The following is a 16,851-nucleotide window of genomic DNA, read 5'->3' as shown; positions in this document are numbered from 1 at the left end:
CTTCATTTGCGTCTGCCTCTCGCGGACAAAAGTAGATCGTGCATAATTCCACAGTGTAGCTCTTCCTGCTTCTTTTGAGTATCATAGAGTGCAGAATGAAATGAAAAGACCGTTGTTAAATTACTGCGTAGATCAGCACGTCATTTTTGGCAGGACATGGGTATTCAAAGCTTGGCTTTCGTTTCCTTTACTCGGCGCTTAGCCAGCATTTATGAAAGAGAAGCGCAGTGCATCATCATGTAATAAGAAATCTTACACACACACACAAACACACACATACACATATATTGTATATATATACAGTATATATACATATATATATATATATATATATATATATATATATATATATATATATATATATATACACATATATATATATATATATATATATATATATATATATATATATATATATATATATATATATATATATATATATATATATATCAAAACAAATAATAATCTTTTCTTAACAGTGCACCTTACCAACTTGCATGCTTAAAAGTAAATAAAGAATTGACATATTACCAATAATATTATGTAGCCGTGGAATGATTTTTTTTCTTGTTTATTATGATAACACAGTAATACTGAATTGAGATAGAAAAGTTCTCAAAAACGAATATTTGTTAAGAGATATTAATCACAGGAGGCCTAGGGAAAGAAAGCTCGACTTGAACCTTTCAACAATGAATTTTAGAAAGGAGTTTGACGTGTCAAAACCAAAGCCAACAGTCGTTATTCTTCGTGTAACAAAATCGCATGAATTCCAGCGCTTTGCGAACTAATTTGAAGGAATATTTGCGAAGAGAATAGTTTCAACAACAAAAGAATTTCTGCTCTGTGTTATTTCAAATTTCATAACGCTTCTATTTTTGCAGTTGAATCCCAGTCGACGCGCAATTAGCTGTACTTTAAAGTTCGTGTTCATGGCCAAAAAATGTTCAACAACACGGACTGCGGAAAACATTTTTGGATAATCAGCGTGCCAGACTTGAGTAGCTGAAGGGGGAATATTGTTTTGTAAGGGGTTTCATTTTAATAAAACTTTATTTTATTCTCTCTTTTGATTTTTCGCTCTGTGTTTTGATAATTGTTCAGAACAACTCGATTGCTCAAAATAAGAATTGGATGATATAATCCTATGAGTTAAACGAAAATGCAAAAATATAAAAGTCAATCTACCAGGAGTTCTTGGCTACTGAATTTACGTCGAGGTTCGAAAAAGAAAGCTGTTCCTAAACTTAAGAATTAAGAAAGAATTAATAATAAGTGTAGTAAAATGGAAGAGTCATTTTAACGTTATATCTCCGCGAGCCAACGAGGTTTCATGCATATGGTCTCAGGATATAGACAAATGATAATAAAAGTTTTTTTTTTTTTTTAAATATTGTCGATATGACTATTGTCTGTTTTCCTTTGGTTTTTTTAAAGCGAATTTGAGAGCTTTCTCTCTCTCTCTCTCTCTCTCTCTCTCTCTCTCTCTCTCTCTCTCTCTCTCTCTCTCTCTCTCTCTCTCTCCAGCTTGCTGGAGAACGCTCTTAAACCCTGTGTAATAATATCGTGCTATCTTCCTTTGATGAAACTCGATTTGGCGTGTAACATACACACCATTCGTAAGTGAATGACGAGAGCCTTTCTCTCCCATCCCGCCTTCTCAGACTCGGTCCTTCTAAGAAACAACGTTTTTGAAATGATTCCAGTTCAGTAAGGCTCTTCAAAATTTGATAAGCAATCAGTAATATGTAAAGCTTTTTCTTAAAAGAGCAACTGTAGGTGTCACAAAACCTTGTTACTATGAGGGAAGAGGACTTAAAGAATCACTGTTAGATGGATGACGAGAATAGAAGCTTCACTATTAGATGGATGACGAGAATAGAAACTTCACTGTTAGGTGGATGACGAGAATAGAAGCTTCACCATTAGATGGATGACTAGAGTAGAAGCTTCACTATCAGATGGATGACGAGAATAGAAGCTTCACTGTTAGATGGATGACGAGAATAGCAGCTTCACCATTAGATGGATGACGAGAATAGAAGCTTCACTATCAGATGGATGGCGAGAATATAAGCTTCACTATTAGATGAATGACGAGTACAGAAGCTTCACTATCAGATGAATGACGAGAATAGAAGCTTCACTATTAGATGAATGACGAGTACAGAAGCTTCACTATCAGATGAATGACGAGAATAGAAGCTTCACTATTAGATGAATGACGAGAATAGGAAGTATCACTATTAGATGGATGACGAGAGCAGAAGCTTTGTTATTAGATGGATGACGAGAATAGAAGCTTCACTATTGAATGGATGACAAGGATAGAAGCTTCTCTATAAAATATTATTTTCTCTTCTCTTATCCTCCCTGATTCTTACAATTGCCTTAGATAGGTTAGAAAAAATTACACTCCACCGAACATTCAGAAAAGATTATTCGTGTTGAATAGAGTTGTACCCACCTCAGATTATATCCTCACAATCGTATAAAAAAAATTATCTGGGTTTGGAAGAGCGAATCTTTGCACAAAAGTGTTATATTTGAATGAAAGAAAGGACAAATTTAGAAGCTGGTGATAAGGCATAAGAAAGGATGTTATTTTGAAGGCAAATATTCAGATTCGTGTACGAACCGTTTAAAAAGAGTTTCTTTTTGGTAGGTAATAGATAAACGTAAAGAAAGTCAATTGTACAAAATATTCCCGACATGAATTGTATAATGTAGTGAACTTGTGGAATAACGATATGTTCAAACATACATACATTGTATATGTGCTGGAAATCACCAAAATGCATTAAGTACATTTGCAGGAGCACTAACAGAAGGAAAACGAAATCAAAGTATAAATCTAGACAGGTTTTGCCTCTGGGATTATAAGACCTCTTCAGGAGGAGTTGATTTTAGGTGTACAAATTTGCGTTACACAGATATATGCTTGGGTAACAGTACAGATCGCTCATTTGCGAGAAGAGTGACATAACTCAAAAACTGCTGTTTTTCAGGAGAAGCAATTTAAAGTTTAAAATTCTCTATACCTCTATAGTGTAATAGCTACATGTCATGCCCTCTAGCGGTTAGTGTTAGAAATACAAATAAGACGTTTTTACCACAACGTGGAACAAAAAACAGGCTATCTGCTAGTATCAATAACTCAAAAAACACATTTTTTGAGTTGCGTCACACTTCTGGCAAATGAGCGAAATGAACATAAAGACAAGTACCACCCGATAGGTGTTGTTATTGATCCAACAAAACTCAGGAAGACTAAGACTTCTATATAGATGTTAAAGAGAAGATAGAATAAGTGTAGAGAGACCTAATGACTTCTGTAAAAAGACTATGAATGTTGTAGGGAGACCAAGAATATTACAGGCGGTCCATGATTGCCACGGGGACTCCTAAACGGAGAAAACATTTCAAGTCCAGCTTGGCTAATAGGTAAAGCAAGTGACACAAGATCAACAAAAAACAATGCGAGTTCCTGAAAGACTTAATGTTTTTGGACACCTTATTTTACAAGAGGATACTGTTAAAGAAACTACAAGTACAGCTAAGCTCTTATATACCTTAAGAGTATTGATCACTTTTTATTAAAGAAAGATAGAAATTAGAAATTAAATCTAAGTGTTAATAGTGTTGAGTCGAAAACAAATATGTCGGGCTTAAATCTTGGAAAAAAGAAAGGGTGACGAAAAGGAATGATACATAATAAATTATGATACCCATTATTAAATGATATTCACAAGAACTGGGAACTGCTGTCATATGATGAATATGAGGAAAATGCCTGGGGCAAGAGGAAAGCATAAATAATTGCTGATCGCAGCATAAACAGATATAAACTTGAAAAGTTCAGCCATTGAAGAAACCAATGGAAATGAAGTGTGGGATGGTATATTATACTGTTAAATCTGAATTCTTATTCCATATCCTTAGCTAAGCTTCTTGTCTTGACTTTCAGATTGCCAGTTAAGCAGTCCACAGTAGAAGCAATGGCACATGAATGGTCATAAAGTACTCTACGTCGAAGCTTTCGTGGTAAGTGATATTTTGCACTTTAGTTTTGATCTTTGTTTACCTAAATACATTGTTAATGAGTAGACTGTTCAGTGTTACCATTAGTCTGATTCCCGATGTGCTACTTAAGGAAGTTTTCTATACATGAATTCATTATTAATTTATATATATATATATATATATATATATATATATATATATATATATATATGTGTGTGTGTGTGTGTGTGTGTGTGTGTGTGTGTGTCTTGTTCTTCAAATTATCGGTTGTAATTCCCTTTGCGTGTATATTATTCCTGATATTACGTTTGTAGCTTCAAGCCAGTAAAGTTTTCTGTATACTAGAATATCCATCTAGAATATAAGATTCCTGTTCTTGTCATAGGCTACAAATATTTTACCATTTGGTTCAGTGTTATATAATGGGACATCAACAATCCTATAATCATATTAGTAATAATGTCTTAAGAAATGCTTAAGAGACGATAAGAATTTTTGGTTTCCCAAATTTATCCTAAATGGACTGCGTAGATGGGAGAATCCGTCATCTTTTCATTTGAAAATTAAATGAGTATGGCATGATTCCTGTGGTGTCTTAGTCATCGCAGATGTCATGTTTAATAGCCGTACGCTTAATGATGACCATACAGTCATGCTCCTGTGTTTTAGGGAGCCCCGTAGTTATTGTACAAGGTCTTCCATAGTCTAGAGCGACAGATCCCTTGCTTGTAGAAAAACACCGGCTCACTAAATTATATATCTCTCTTATTTAATGTTTTTTTAACGCGGTCTTTTAGATTGTCTTTGTCTTGTTTTTTACACTTAGATTATAAATCCTTCGTTACTGCCCCAGCCCTGTTGACGTAGGGATTCCAAAAGGCTTCTTTTTTATTTACTTTGAGTGCAAACTCCAGATTTCGTTTTGTCTACCTGTGGGTTATTGAATGGACTATCAGATCTGTTCCTTCTCTCGGCGATATCAACTTTTATGGTTAGTGTACTTTTTAGTGTTTGTACGATTATTTTCGCATTATGTATTCCTGGTATTCGTGGCAGCTTATCTCTGGAATTCAGTTCATCTTGTTACTATTTCCAACTGATAAAGGAGTGTTTTCTATTTCTGGGAATGTAGTGGATTTGGTACAGTCAGATGTATCATCATCAGAAGTAAGTTTATCGGCAACGCTGTCTTGTATAAGTGGGCACCTTGGTAAATTAATATACTTCCAGTACCAAAGTAAAATAAAACAGAAAACACTATCGAAAGATATTGCCATCTGGAAAGCAATTGAATTTAATTTCACACGTGAAAAAAAACGAAAACTCTTGCTGCTTTCAGTATTGGATATCAAAAGTCTTTTGCATGTAAATAGAAAGAATACTTGCGTCTCGGAAGAAACCAATTTAAAATTCAAGCCGAAGAAAGCAATCTAAGTTTTTTCGACCCTGCAAAATTCTCGTGTTTCTAAACCCTCATCCTTGAGGTTTTTTTATCTCCTTTTCTTTCAATCTTTTCCCAAGAGATAAAAAAAATTGTTATCCACACTCACACATGGTGATGCTCCCAGGAACGAGAGTTTACGGGTATCGGCGCGGAAGAAGAAAGATTAAAAACAATAAACAGTTGCAACATTGAATGAGAGGTTTGGTGAAGGAAAAAAACTATACTATTTAAGGCGCATCTGTATAACGTGAAGAAAATAAGAAAGAAATTGAAAGGGTATTTTGAAATGCCACAGCGATGAAAAGAAGTTACACTAAAACAAAATGTGGAAAGGATAAGAAACGAAATTATCTTTGAAGGGAACATGCAAATAGAGACATATATCTGTAGAGAAGGCTGTTGTGTCTCACTGCAGTATTTCGACGAAATGATGAACGCAGAAGGTAGATGAATGGCGGAGTTGAATGATGCAAGAATGTAAAAAGTTATCTAGAATATAAGAATCTTGTGAAAATAACTTGAGGAGATTAGGAGGGCAGGTACGAGAGTACAGAACAGAAAGGTGCCAGGATATTATGGGAATGCAAGATAAATGTTACTGGCCACGGCTTCTAAGGTATTTCTGGAGGAGGAAAGGTTACAAAGAACGTTTGGTCCATGACTTTATATATATATATATATATATATATATATATATATATATATATATATATATATATATATATATATATATATATATATATATATATATATATATATATATATATATATATATATATATATATATATATATATATATATATATATATATATAATGTGTGCGTATGTGCAGAAGGTATGATCTGTGAATTTTATTGACAAAGAATAACAAAAATTCATGATATATATATATATATATATATATATATATATATATATATATATATATATATATATATATATATATATATATATATATATATATATATATATATATATATATATGTGTGTGTGTGTGTGTGTGTGTGTATTATAGGTCCTCTTTTTCTTAATTAAAAGGAAACATAGGATTACGTTCAAACATCAAAAATAAGACAAATTATAAACCTCGAGATCCCCAGCAGACAGGAGTTACAATAGAGCTTCTGTCAAGTTTATGGAAAAGTTAAGGGGAAGTTTTTTTTTTTTTTTTAAGCCTGTGGAAGCAAAAAAAAAAAAAATCTGTTTGTCCTCAGAGTCAAGGCCAGCGAAGTTTCAAATGGGAAAGGAATAGCTTCTTAGCTGTTGTCTTTTTGTCAGCCTGTATTTATTACTAATATAGTCATTGTTTTCCTGATGCAAGTTGGTGCTTCCCAGATCAACTAAGCCAATAAATGAAGTCTGAGAAAACTGGAAAAACTAAATCATCCCGTTCAACAGTTTCTCATAACGTGTGTGGATTCCACGTATAAATCGAACAGAAGAACTGATACATAGTGGCAGAATTTTACATTCTATATGGTAGGGTACTCTGCAAACGAACGTAGTAACCCCATTCAGGAAGAGGTCTGTAATATATTTTTTCAAAGAAGGTGGTCTTAAGCAAATTTCTTTTTCTTGTCTGCTTAAGAGTAAGACGTAGTACGAAGAACATGCAATAAGAGGGGCCGTAAAAGTACTCTCCAATCCTGGCCTAACAGTATACATTTGTCGTAAAGCCCCTCCTATTCGTTGGCAGAAGAAAAGACCGGTTTATGCCCTTCCGACATTGATAAAGACGGATAAAGCCGAGACGCAGTCAGGGAATGAGGATTAATGATCGCCTGCTAGGACCGTTGCATGGCGAAAACCGACGTCCGGATTCTAGCAGGACCGATTATACGAGAGGGAAATCCTCCATTAGCTTTTCACGCTGACAAAAGCAAGGTCAATAATTGACTCAGGTCACGATCAAAAGGTCCGTTCTTGCTATTCATTTTATAGTTTTATTTTTTGTATTTAGCTTCTTGCATTTTTATTTAATAGGTGTGGGTACGGAAGCCTATTAGATGAAGTGACCGATATGCCGGTGTATTTTCATAGGCTTTATGCGAAAAAAACCGCATTCAAACTTAGACTCCTTGTAAACAAATAAAACCATTCCAATCCCCGTGGGGATTAGTGCCACCGGTGCACCTCACGCGGTGCACAGTAGGCATTACTTAAGGTTCTTTGCAACTTTGCTTCGGCCCATTAGCTGCAACCCCTTCCAGTCGTTTTACTGCACCTCCGTTTATACTATCTTTCTTCCATCTTACTTTCCACCCTCTCTAACAATTGTTTCATAGTACAACGACGAGGTTTTCTTCCTGTTACATCTTTAAAACCGTCTTTACTCTCAATTTCCCTTTCAGCGCTGAATGGCCTCATAGGTCAACGCTTGGCCATTGGCCTTAAATTGATATTCCCATTGCAATTCCAAAACAACTCCCCTAACTTGATTTACAGGAAGTTTGAATGCGTAAAAATTTTCTTAGAACACATTCTTTTTTTTTTTCAGAAAGATGAGCCATAGTAAGCGTCGGTGTTTAAGTTCTTATGAAAATATACAGAAATGTGAGATTCCTATTAAGGGGACCTTGATCATGTATAATTTGATTAGGAAAATCGCGAACTTAACCACTTAACAGGAAATAAACAAATATCTCTAAATGAGAAAGTGAATACGGAGCAATCTAAACAGCGTAATAACAAATTAGAGGAAAAAGAAATTAGAAACGATAGATTGTTTCCTTTACCAGTATTGCCTCGTAGATCAGATATGAAATTAATGTTTTTTCGTTGTAGCTCTCAAAGACAAAAGATGAAAGACCAAACACCAGGAGTAGATTTTAGAACTAAAAAGATCAAGTTTAAACAGATTTTGTAGGAAGAATTTGTATTAAAGTTATTAATGAATGAATATCGGAAAAGTGACCGGAATGCCAACGGCACACTTGAGGGAAAGTGGGAATTCCAACGGTTCCGGCGAGCCAACAAAACTTTCTCTTTGTTGCCGAAAGTTAGCTGTGTCAGGAGAGAGGGTTATTTTATCCAGAATCCGTGTGTGCATGTATGTATGTTTGTCTCTGTCTATCTACACACACACACACACACATTATATATATATATATATATATATATATATATATATATATATATATATATATATATATATATATATATATATATATATATATATAATATATATATATATATATTCATAAACTTTGATTATCTGATCTAAATAGAGAAAGATTATTCTTTGTTAATAGCACTCTTAAAACACTTACTCATTAATACGGGAAACATAATCGTTAAAATTATTCAGTGAAAATCCCCGAATAACCTTCTGTAAATCAGAAATTGTGAGCCGAAGGAATTCAAAGCAACAAAATCATTCTAACATTATTGGTTTGAGGTGCCAGTAGCCAATCGGAATACCCATTGGGTTGTTTCCCATTTATAACTGAAAGCAGATGTACGTGATTCACTTGAAATATTTATGGTTAAATAATTACCTACTCTTTACGGAATCGGCAAGTTCCTGTATATTTCGGTGAATAGCTTAATGTTGGGTCACAGAAACACTGCTTGGTCAGTTGCTGGGTCTGTTTCTGTTCAAAGAAATTATATATGAAATTGACCATCGAGCATATATACAGTATGTGAACCTAGAACGTGAATGAAATTATTAGTAGTGTTGATAGCCTGAGTGATTAAAGGGTTAGATTGTTATAGCTCTTAACTCAGGTCGAGACCTGTGGTGAGAGATGTTTCTTAATTTCATAACCGAATGCGGGTATGAAATTCAAGTTTAACTATACATATAAATATTAATGAACGTTGTTCAGTCGTATTTATTTCATTTGAACCTCATGTTGAACGAAATTATCCAAATCAATACTAATTTTAAAAAAGGGAGAATATTTACTGTGCTGCAAATCCCTTTTTTTTAATACTTCTGTGAAAATGAAGACGTTACTTCTCTAAATATTTTATATGAAGTGAAGCAGAAATCATGCGCAGTAGACTTGAGTTCTTCCCTACAAATGGATGCATAACACCTACAGGCACTCCCAAAATGGTATAAACTCATGGTCGATAAAGGTAGACAGTTCAATTTATCTACGAAACTACTTTCCCCAAATTAGGCAAATGACTCTTTTAATTTAAACTTTTATTCTCACCAACCGGCTAAATTTGCATGCATTTTCTCGCTCTTTTCCTAAAGCTCATGTATTTAATTTTGGAATTCAAGAAAACATACCCTGAAGTACCTGAACCTTAACTCAAACCTTAGGAGCAATTTCTCCTTCCTGAAACCAATAAGTCCTGAGAGTGGTAATTAGCAAAATATAATTGACTATCATATTACGAGTAGAAGATTGATATATGTTGGTTTTCATTTAGCGGTGACCTTTCCATCAGCTGATGGAAAACATGACGGCTGATCAACCGAAGGGGTGCCTGCTATTTTTTTTTTTTTTTTTTAAAAAACATTTTATCATAACTTAGACTGAACTCACGTCAGAAAGGCGCATAGTTTTAAAAGTATGTTATTCCGAAAACAGATCCGTAACAAAAAAAACAAAAAAAAAAAAATACTCTAATTCCGCCGTCAGATGTCAAAACAAGTTAGAGGGATGTTTGTTTTTTGTCGAACTGCTGAAACCAAAGTATTCTGTTATCTCGCTCTCTGATGCTTTTGATGTAAACCGTTTATGGTTAAGAGACAGAATTCATTAAAAGTTAATTGGCTGCTGGAATCCAACTTTTTATGACGCCTTTTAAATGTTTCACAGTGTTTTCAGAAATGAATAGTCGGCAAGTATTCACTCTATCCCTTAATTCTCTACCTCTCAAAATATGTATACACACAGACATACATACATATATATATACATATACATATATATGTATTATCAGTAAGCTACAAACGTCCTTTAATATAATTCTCTACCGAAATAATATATTTTCAAAATTTTTAGTTGATATAACGAACACGTGGGTTAAAAACACACAGTTCACACACACACGGGACGACGAACTTATTATCAACTAAAATATATATATATATAAATATATATTATATATATATATATATATATATGAATATATGATGTGATAAAGTCATATATATGTATATATATATATACATATATATATGTATACACACACTTCTTTGTTTTAACGTGCTTTTTCCATTTTTTATATGGGGTAATACGATGAAGGATATGTAGCCTCGATCAGCTCCCCTGCCTGACACTTAGACCCCGGTAACCAATGTGTACATGTGTTGTACCAAACACAGCAGCGAGGAGAACTGGGTGGTTAGGTCGACAGTTCAAGATATATCTGTTATGTTTTTTAGAAGATGTTAGTGGCTTTGTTTATGTGTGTATATCAGCAAACCTATATACATATAATACACGGATAGCAAAGTGTCCGCCTTCTCTGACCAGTCGGCACAGACCTCTATGAATCTATACCAATAATACGTATACACACACACACACACACACACATATATATATATATTATGTGTGTGTTTATGGCTACTGTTTTTGTTTGTTTGCATATACTCAAGAAAAACGGATCTATGAGGTCCACTTTTTTATAGTCTTGTAATTAAGAACTTGAAAAATGGAATACTTCAGGGTTAATGAAAGTTATTTCCTTTACTTGCGTCATGATGAAGTTAAATCTAATGTGTGTATTCTGACAGTTTAGAGAAAAATTATTTTGATCGATATGGAAAATCGCACATGGTTCTCAAACGGGAATTGGATCTAACGTGATTGGAATCGTAGCTCTCGAGTTGACAGAGGTGTTAATTGAATTGGTTGGGAACAAATTTGGAATGCAGCCGGAACCCGGCCAGATGTTGAACGCTCTTGTTGCAATGGTCTCAAACTTTGACAGTAAATCAAACTTATTGTTATTTGTAAACACTTTGACAACAATTTGGTAAGTAACTGAGAATTCCATATGGGGAGAATTTAAATGAAAAGAGTGAGACTCGTAAAAGTTTTCGAAGTTGATTTATCATTATGAGAAATATGTAGAATGAAAAAATGCAGCTACTGCTTAGACAAGAAATACCTTTCATTATCACAATGCGTAGGTAGGAGAAGTAGCCGAAATGCTTGCTAGAAAACCTGAAAAATAGAACGAATAAACAAATGCAATTGTAAGGTAGAAGTATAAATGGAAAATTTACCATTTCATTTTAATACAACTACGGGTCTTTGTACTCATAAGGAAAAGCAACGTAAGCGAACAAGGATCTAGCAAAGAGGAAAATAAAAACATTGCAGAAGGCGAGAGTGGAATACGTCCGCCTCTAAATCGCTAACTAGAGATGTCTTTCAATGGGAAACGCTAATCCAGGCTGTTATTTTTCAACGTTGTCTGGAACCTTCCAGACCATAAAGAGGCAGCCCTTCCCCCTCCCACCCATTTCATTTTTGGACGCGAGTCTTACCTTTTTAAAAGACACCGCAAGCTACCAATGGGTGGTAATATTACGTGAAAACATCATGAGATTTTCCTCTGGAAAATAAGAAAATAGTCATCTAATGTCCTTGAGAATGGACCTGGATTAGATTTCAAATGGTTGGATTAAAGGTGAAGTAATATTTGCAGGTCTATCCAGGTGGTTTCGCATCTTTAATCTCTTAGAGAGAGAGAGAGAGAGAGAGAGAGAGAGAGAGAGAGAGAGAGAGAGAGAGAGAGAGAGAGAGATTTTAGAAGAAATATAAACAAAAAGTTGTAACTCTGTGTAAAGTTGCAAGTGGATGCAAATAGATTTTTTGCATAACATTTGGCTGCCTTTAGTGAACTGTTCACCGACAGTTTAACGGCAGTTATGAAAGAGGTCGGAAACAGTTTGACAATTTGTACAATTTGACAGAACTCACATCTAATGTTTCCTCTCTCCTCGCTTTCTCTCTCTCTCTCTCTAATCTATCCAAGACCCGCAACAATCGCATGCAAACTAAGTACCAAATTCACTGCTTAGGTCAGCAGAGGCACTGGAATTTTTTAGGGAACGCCCTTCCTGTCACTCCTCGTCCCGTTCAAAGGTCAAACACAGGTCGTCTATTTGTGAGCCAGCCGCCCTACTACCCAAGTTACGAGAGAGAGAGAGAGAGAGAGAGAGAGAGAGAGAGAGAGAGAGAGAGAGAGATTTAATTGCATTCCTGAGCCTCCTTGGAGTGTTACCTGTTACAATATTCATAGGATTTTCCTTCCTTGGAATTCTTTTGTTTAATAAAAGTGGCGCCTTCTCCCCGCTAACATTTTTAATTTCCTACACTCTTTTGTCATTTAAAGCCTCAGCTGCCACTCTTCTTCTCGTTAGATTTTGTATTCCTTCAAATTTTGCTGTTATCAGAATTTTTATAGATGACAGTTTATCATTTCATTTCTTACTACCTATGTAGCAGCGTTTTCATAGTGTCAGTGTTTATTTAATAGAGGTGTCTGAAACTAAACTATTCTCAACATATAGCATGACAGATAATGCATCGCGTGTTTCCCCTATAATTTGACATGGGAGTTAAAACTAATGATTTTGAAAGGCGTCAGCTTTTAACACCTTTATAACTAAAACTTAGATATGTTTCCAAGAATCAATTCACCTCTAAAATTTGAGAAGCACTGATAAGGTACTTAATTTTAGTGAAATTTCATGTTAAACCATCTGAGTAAAATAATTATTATCTGGTTCATCCACCATATTTAAAAGGTTAGAAGAACATTTATAAATATATCGTGAGTTTTTCAGTTTCATTTAACATTCAAGAAAATACCTTGACGAGAAAAATTCGTTTTTAAGAGTTTTGTATCTTTTGAACTCTTATAGAATAAAGAGTAAAATGAATTGATACTGGCCTATTTCCACGTAGAAAGAGCAATTTTCCAACTCATGAAAAGATCCAAAATGTTTATTACCTATCTATAATATTAAAACACACGTTCGTTCTTAATTAACAATGTAACCTTCCTTTTTCTGTATTTTAAATTTCAATGAACACAAGAACTGATAAGGTTCTATGTCTTTTATTATGTCAGAGTTTTGTAAAGGTGAATGTTGATTTCTTCAGTTCTGTTCCTCAGCTTTTGTGCAAAACAAAGCTAATTTTTAACAAGTACATTGGTTCTCGGAATTTTATGAGTCCATTAGCAAACGTATAGATTAGATTTTATCTAATGAGTTAGAAAAAAAATGGTAAATCAAATTTTATGAATATTTCAAAGGTTGAGGAACTGAATTTGTTTATGATTATCTCCCGGGAACGCTGTTTTGAAACTTTGTTGTATTTAGGTTTTCCACGTTATTAGAACTAAGCAATATACGATTTTGTTTAAAATTAGAAAAAAATGATGCGTGGGAAAAGGAAAGTTCCACAACCAGGGCGGAAATAAGACGAAAATAAAGAATAACTTTTAATACGAATTTTCTTATATACAATGCATTAAAGTTGTATACCTTTAACCTACATGATAAAAATATTTCAGAAACCGCTATAGATTAAAGAGTTTTTTTAAATATATTAATTTTCCATAACTTTTTAATGTAATGTTTTATTCTCTTCACAAAAACATTAGTCGTTTCACAACCTTTCTATTTTTTGTGTTGGTTTCTGGCAAGCAAATATTATAACAATAATTTTATATCCCTTCAATGCAACGTCCAGTTAATAAAAATAATTGTATTTCAAAATAATTTTATCGCGGGTCATGACAGTATAAATCAGAATTGGGTACCTCAGTACCTTTTTAATGGCTAGGCGCATCTGGGCACCAGCCATTACTATGTTGAAACTGTCATGAGTCTCAATTGAGTATCCGTTCAACCAAAACTCATTAATTAGGACATCGAGTGCGCTTCATTCATTAAATTTTCCAGGGCCACCAGCTGCTCCATAGAAGAATTCCACTCGCTGTCACAAATGCTAAGGGTTACACAGTCTGTTCAACCAAGATCAAATTCTTTTTATTTATGTATCATGTATTTTTTTTATAGGTACGTCCACTCTTGGGGAACAGTTCTTCTTTGTTAGTTTAGCACATATGCACTTTTCTCTGTTAATTTTTTGGTAAGCCATAGCTCAATTGTACTTATTTTTCTTTCTAATACGTATGCACATACACACACATACATACACACATGTATATATATATATATATATATATATATATATATATATATATATATATATATATATATATATATATATATATATATATATATATATATATATATATATACACATATATATATATATATATATATATATATATATATATATATACACTTACATACATACACATATACACATACATATATATATATATATATATATATATATATATATATATATATATATATATATATATATATATATATATATATATAAGGAGTAAAACAAGATAATGGGGCCTATTTCTCCAGATAAAATCTTTTATTCGGTGGAAAATGCCGCTCACGCAATCAAAAGCAATAAAGAATCTAGGGCATAGTTTCATCTAGATGCCAACCAGCTCAAACTTTCAGCATTCACAACTCGGAAAGGACAAAATGCTTCAGCAACTTTGAAGACTTAGGAAGGTCTTGCATATTCGTTGCTGTCCAATCGAGAAGAGTGGTTTTCTAACCGATGCTTCTGAGCTTGATTGCCGAAAAGTGTAATTTAGTTCCCAACTAACATGGACTAACCTTAGGCATTGACAGCTGAAGATAATTCGAAAATCACATGTACCATGTAATAACACATTATGTAAATATTATGTTAACTACTAACCACTTTCATGTACTGCAAATTAAACATTGTAAATAAAAACTTTAGCAAATCCCATAATCCGCTTACGGGTGATGGCTTGGTATAAATAGGACGGGAGAATCGAAGTGTATTAGTTCTGCTTGAAAAACCCTGAGATTCAGGCGAAACGGTCCGTAGCAATTTTAAATAAATGGAAAACACACCACGACTCTGTATACTATCTAGAACTTTGAAGAAGTATTGAAAACAGAAATAAGGAAATATGAAAAATCTGCATCAAAGAAGTCAATGCCACAAAGACGATCGCCTACAACAAAAATTGTGAGAGAGAGAAACTCTGCCCGAAAAACACAGTTTTTGGTCAGACAGAATGAACAGAATTCTTATAAGTAAAATGATAATTGCAAATGGCATTAAATATTATTGCTTCCAAAATCAGGTGAATTCACAGAGTTCTCATGGGAATTTTACTCATTTTCAATTTGCTAAACTTGCAGTGAATCCTAAGATTCGTGAAATGAAAGTTTAAAATTGGAAAATGTAAGTCTGACTAAAGAAATTTCAAGATTTAAATTTCAATTAGAAATCAGTTCTAGGGCAATAGGAGAATTCAGTAAAGATCACGGAAGAAGCAGGAGTTCACATTCACAAATTATTTTTAAATGTAGAGTATAATATATATATATATATATATATATATATATATATATATATATATATATATATATGTGTGTGTGTGTGTGTGTGTGTGTGTGTGTGTGTGTGTGCACATAAAAATCATACTCTGCTAATAAAATTTACACCTACACAAACAATTGTCAAGGCCCAAAACAGAAATATGTCAGTAAACCATATTTATCTTTCTGTTTTAGTCCTGAAAACTGGCAAAGTGGATGGGCAAGTTATTTACATGAAAGGTACAGGTGGAAAGTAACTATTTAGGGGCAATTTTAACCGTAATTAACTTGCAGATCCTTTGATGAAAGAGAAAGAGAGAGTTTAAAAGAAATTTTCCGTCCATTTGGTGCTATATTACCATGAAGAGCTGCAAGAATGCTATTTTCTTTTTTCGTAACCTCGACAAAGAGAAAACGAGAGCTTGTCATCAGCCCCAGGAAAAGAGGCGCATTTAGGGATCATTTCCTCCTGTAATGGGTCCACAACCCTTTACTGTGCACGCCACTGCTCAAAGGCACATTGTATCTGTAATCGAAAGCAGTGGGCCTTCTAGGGAAGCAATGTTGAGGCTGTACTTCTTACTATTACCGTAGTATTATTATTATTTTTTATTATTTCAGTAGATGAAACGTATTCACATGGAACAAGCACACTAAAGGGCCATTGACTTGAAATTCAAGCTTCCAAAGAATGTTGGTTTCAACCTTCCACCGCAGACCCCACACTGCAATAGTAACTCATCACGATACACAGCCAGTGATTTTTCATCATCCTGGGGGAGACGCGAACCCGCGACATCTGAGTGGCATGCCACGACACTAACCACTATGCCAGCTGACCAGTATATACTGTAGAGTGTGACTGTCGTTGTCGTCAGAGAGGAATTTTCATCTGTCGTTATGTGGCATTTCCTTCTCTATGGGGTTTACAACCCTATAT

General features: G+C 34.0%; 1 long non-coding RNA gene across 2 annotated transcripts in view; it reads left to right on the top strand.

Moving 5' to 3' along the window:
- Positions 1–16,851, top strand: part of LOC136828808 (uncharacterized) — an 855,933-nt gene that overhangs the window by 762,562 nt on the left and 76,520 nt on the right. For both annotated transcript variants that reach the window (XR_010850235.1, XR_010850234.1), the window contains exon 18: positions 3,968–4,044. This is a non-coding gene — a long non-coding RNA (uncharacterized lncRNA). The remainder of the gene's footprint in view (positions 1–3,967; positions 4,045–16,851) is intronic.

Source organism: Macrobrachium rosenbergii, chromosome 43 (genome assembly GCF_040412425.1).
Source record: "Macrobrachium rosenbergii isolate ZJJX-2024 chromosome 43, ASM4041242v1, whole genome shotgun sequence".
NCBI classification, from domain to species: Eukaryota; Metazoa; Arthropoda; class Malacostraca; order Decapoda; family Palaemonidae; genus Macrobrachium; species Macrobrachium rosenbergii.
This window is presented reverse-complemented; position numbering and strand designations above follow the sequence as displayed.